Below are 5315 nucleotides of genomic sequence, written 5' to 3'. Positions count from 1 at the left end.
AGTCACTCCTTGGAAACCCTATACAGGGTTGCTATGGGTCGGAACTGACTAAACAGCACTTAACAACAACAACAAACTTGTATATTATATTCATAGGTGTCATCCCATTAACTTCTTAGTGTCATCATTTATCTTAATCAAGTTGTACACTTCACCCACATTCCTTATTGCCTTCTGGACACCAAAAATAACAAGTGTCTGCTTGTTATTGAAGGGTAAGAAAAAAAGAGGAAGACCCCCAATGAGATGGATCTGCATAGTGTTAGCAGTAATGGGCTCAAACAAAGCAATGATTGTGAAGTTGGTACAGGATGGACACTGTTTCACTCTGTTGTGCATAGGGTTGCTGTGGGTCAGTACTGATCCAGTGGCACCTAACAACAACAACTTTCTAGAGAGTGATTTTCCCTCTTTTCCTCTTCCATCCCCTCTCTCCCCTATGATTGGAGGTTCATAAGTAACCTCCAATGAATATTGTTTTTTTTTTATCCAAATCTATTCTTATCATCTGATAAAAGTGTAATCGTACAATATTTGTCCTTTTATGATTGACTCATTTCACTCAGCTTAATATCCTCCATATATATCCAGATTATAAAATATTTTGAGAACTCATCGGGATTTTTTATAGCTGTGCAGTGTTCCATTGTAAGTAGGTACCACATTCCTCTACTGATTGACGTTTCCATCTTTTAGCTATTGTGAAGAATACTGCAGTGAATGTGGCTGTGCATATGTCTATTCATGTAACTGTGATAAGATCTCAGGGTATATATCTAGGACTAGAATTGATGGAGCCTAAGGTATTTCTATTTCTAACTTTTGGGGAAAGTGCCATACCATTTTCTAGTTATACTATTTTACAATCCCACCAATCATGGATAAATTTCCAATCTCCCTTACAACCTTGATAATATTTGTTATTTTCTGTTGTTTTTTAAATCAGTGTCATTTTTTTCAGGGATGAGATGCAGTTTTACATATCATTTTAGTTTTGATTTGAGTCATGGTGTGGGTCTGTAGGATAAGCACTGTTAACCACAAGGTCAGGTTCAAACCCACCATCCCCCCTTGAAAACCCTATACAGAGTCATGATAAGTGGGACTAATCTTAAGGGCACTTAACAACAAAAACAATAACTAAAAAAAAAAAAGAAACAAGAACTAATGATTAAAAGCATCTTTCTATTTACTGGCTATTTGATCACTTTGCTTTACATTCTTGCCAACACTTGGTATTGTCTTTTTTCTTTTAACTATTCAAATGTTATTACTGTTAGTTACCATTAGATCCCAACTCATGACAACCCCATGAGTGCAGAGTAAAACTGCTTCATAGGGTCTCCAAGGCAGTGACCTTTGGAAAGCAGATCACCAGGTCCATCCTCCACAGCACCTCTGAATGAATTCAGATTGCCAACCTTTCAACTAGGAGTTAAGTACTTATTTGTTTGCACCATATAGGCACTCAGTTATTCTAATAGTTGTTAAGTGCTATTGAGTTGGTTTCCACCCATAATGACCCTGTATAGGGTCTCTGAGGAAGGAGAAGCTGGTGAATTTGAACTGCCGACCTTGTGGTTTAACCTGACCTTGCAGTCCAGCGCATTATCCTACAGTGCCAGTAAAATCTCATGTAGTTTTAGATTGTATTTCACTGATTACTAATGGTGTTGAGCACCTTTTCTGTGCCTCTTGACCATTCATATATTTTCTTTGGTGAAATAACTATTCATCTCTTTTGCTTAAATATTTTTTAAATTGAATTGTCTTCTTTCCATTGAATTATACAAACTCTTTATATTTTTTGTATAAAAATCCTTCGTCAAATATATGTTTTGCAAATATTTTCTACAAGACTGTGACTTGTGATCCTTTTTGTTTTTATTTAAAGTATCTTTAGAAGAGAAGTTTCTCATTTCAATGAAGCCAAATTTATTGTTTGTTTTATTGTGAATTTTTTTGTGTCCTAAGAAATTTTGCCTACATCATAGACACAAAGATTTTCTTCTATAATCTCTTAAAATTTGTTGTTTTACATCTTATGTTCAAATATCTGACTTATTTCTGGTTTATCTTTGCATGAAGTATGAAGCTGGGATTAGGGTATATATTTTTTTCCATGAGATGATACAGCTATTCTAGCACCTTTATTGAAATGATATCTTTTCCTTTTTGAATAACTGTGGCACCTTTGTCAAAAAATAATTGGTAAAACATGTGTAGGTCTATTTCTGGACTCTTTATTCTGTTTTTGTTTTTTTTTTTCAATGTTTTATTTTGAATTATGTGATAGTTTACATGGGAGAACATTAGTTTTACATTAATCCTATTGTATATAGTTTCATTGTCATGATTACAATCCCTTCCATGAATCATCAACCAACCAAAAATTTTACCCTGCAAGCCTGCACACAGTCTCTCTCCCTCTCTGGATCTAAAGTCCCCAGCTGCTTCATTTCTTCACATCATTGTCTCTGCCTCCATCTTTGGCATCACTGCTTCTCTGGGTAGGGTCCTGCTCTCTGCTCTTCTCCCTTGATGGTCCCAGGGACCTCTGATCCTAGACTGCAAAGTTAATCACTACCCTCCTTGCTACAAAATATCTACCTTTACATTTCCAACCCTCACAATCAGTCCTGATAACAATTATTCACTATTGTATCACAAGCATCCTATCCACATTTCTTTTCATCAGCCCTGCCTAGACAGATTGGACACTACTCTGGAGATTCTACCTTCCTCCACACCCTCTGTCTTTATTCTGTTTTATTGATGTATATGTCTAACTGTATGTCAATACCAGACTAGCTTGATTACTGTAACTTTTTAGTAGTTCTCTAAATCATGTAAGATAAAATCTTCAAGTTTATTCTTTTTTTAAATGACAGCTTTAGAAGAACTACATGGTGCTGAGCTATCACTATCAACTATTCTGAAAGGAATCGTAATAGAAGGTCCTGCATTGAATGGTAGAAACATGTGGAACAAAACTCAAATAATAAAAAAAAATCTGGCATACTGGTTTGATGGAGACTGCTGGACCCTCAAGACCTAGAACTGAACCCACCCCTATGATTCAACTTGCAACTCAACAATTGTTGTTAAGTGCTGTCCAGTAGTTTCCAACCCATAGTAACCCTGTGTAGGGTTTCCAAGGAGCAACTGGTGAGCTTGAACCACCAACCTTGCAGTTCAAACAGCTTTGCAATCTGGCGCATTAACCCATATCGCCATGATATTTAGGTCTATATAAACGATAATACCAGGGAGGTACACACTTCTTAGAACAATCAGCCATGAGATATCAAAAGGGCAGCATTTGTCTGTCAGTAAAGTTCAGAAGGCAGGAAGGAATAGGAAAGAAGAGCAAAGGGAAATGGGAAACACGGGGAAGAAATGGGAAAAATGCTGTTATTTTGTGGGGATTGTAATCAATGTCATGGAACAAACTCTGAATGAATTGTTGAACGGACAACACATTGATTCTATAAATAGTCACCCAAAACAAAATAAAAGGTCAACAAACAAATTAAAGATAGCTTTGGATATTCTAAATCCATAGACTTTCTACAAGAATTAACATTTTAATTGAGTCTTCCCATCAGGAACAAAGCATATGTATTCACACATTTAGATCTTTACTTTCTCTTTGCATTGTTTCCTAGTTTTGTTTTTGATGGCAGAGCTTTTGCTTTTATGGTTTTATTTAGCACAAATAAAACTCGAAAACAAGCTAACTTAATTTTCTTCACTGCACAGCCTAGCATTGGGATTGGTGACTCTGCTGGCCAGCTGGGCTGCTCTTTCCACGATGGCTCTGCGATTCTTGGCGGAAATGCTGTGAGCAATCTCTGCACAGTAAGATGTGTTGCACATCAGCAGCACCTCCAGCTCTTTGATGTTTTGGACCAGGAACTTGCGGAAGCCTCTGGGCAGCGTGTGTTTTGTCTTCTTATTGCTCCCATAACCAATATTGGGCATTAAGATCTGGCCCTTAAATCTTCTCTGCACCCTGTTGTCAATGCTTCCGGGATTGTGCCAGTTATGCTTAATTTTGACATAATGATCTGGTTGGTGAGGGGGTGGGAGGGCGGGATGAACTTCTTGGTCCTCTTTTTCATGATCTTGGGCTTCACCAGGGGTCTCAGGGCAGCCATGATGCTGGTCAAGACAGGTGCCTCCTCCGTAGGCAGTGCAGAAGAAGACTGTTTTGTGGTTTTTAAGGTAAATGTCTTACACACATTTCATTAAATTTATCTATAAGTATTTCAGGCTTTTTATGCTGCTTTAAGTAGCATATTTTCTATTTCTGTTTCTCTATTGTTAGCTACTAGACCTAGTGTGGACTTCTGGTGTGGTGTTGTGGGTTAATGCACCAGATTGCAAAGCCGTTTGAACTGCAAGATCAGTGGTTCAAGCTTACCAGCTGCTTCTTGGAAACCCTATACAGGGTCACTGTGGGTCGGAATCGACTTGACGGCACTTAACAACATCAGAATGTAGAAATATAGTCCTGGTGTGGCACCATAGGATAAACACTTGACCTCGAGGCTGGTATGAACCTCAAATTCAGCAGTTCAAGTTCACCACCTGCTCCTCGGAAACTCTATACAGGGTCACTCTGAGTTGGAATTGACTTGATGGCACGTAACAACAACAGCATAGAAATATGAGGGGGCATCAAAAAGTTAATGGAATTGAAAAATAATGGGAGATTTCTGGCAAGATGGTGGACTAGATAAACACAGTGCACAGCCACTCTACTACAAAGATATGAGACACAAAATAAAACAGATACACATGAAAATTTTGACATCCTGAACTTCAGAAGAAAGGTTAGAGAGGTAAGTGAAGTGCTTGCTAGGAGGAAAGGTCAAGCAAAGATCGCAAGAGAGGGAAACTGACTGGTGAATGGTTGTCTAAACATAGCTCAACCATCTGGTGAGCAGCTTTGGCAGCAGAGAGAGGCCTAGCACAGAAGATTTGCTTGGGCAACAGAAAAGGTGCCATTTCTTCCTTTTACTTCTAGTGACCAGAAATGTGGCCAGCTCCCACCCTTATCCACCCCCAGCACAGACCCTGCTCTCCAGGAGTTTGGGGCCATGTGGTTGTGAGCCATACCAGCATGAGGTGCGGTCGACTGTGCTGCTATGGCGTGTTGCTTTGGCACTTAGATTTAGGTGGGCTTGACTCCAGATCTACAAAACCCCTAATCCAGCATTTAACCAGTCACCCTGCTCCCAGCTTCCCTGTGGTCCTAACCGACATTGAAACCAGTTCCATCGAAGGCCCCCATGAACTACTTCCAGATT

The 5315-nt window shown here is 39.0% G+C and overlaps 1 pseudogene; it reads right to left on the bottom strand.

The window, feature by feature from the left end:
* Window positions 1-3741: 3741 nt before the first annotated feature.
* LOC102816272 lies at window positions 3742-4160 on the bottom strand (annotated as a pseudogene).
* Window positions 4161-5315: the final 1155 nt, after the last annotated feature.

This window comes from Chrysochloris asiatica, unplaced genomic scaffold (assembly GCF_000296735.1).
Source record: "Chrysochloris asiatica unplaced genomic scaffold, ChrAsi1.0 scaffold00009, whole genome shotgun sequence".
Classification (NCBI taxonomy): Eukaryota; Metazoa; Chordata; class Mammalia; order Afrosoricida; family Chrysochloridae; genus Chrysochloris; species Chrysochloris asiatica.
Note: the sequence above shows the minus strand (reverse complement) of the source record. Positions and strands in the feature narration are given on the sequence as shown.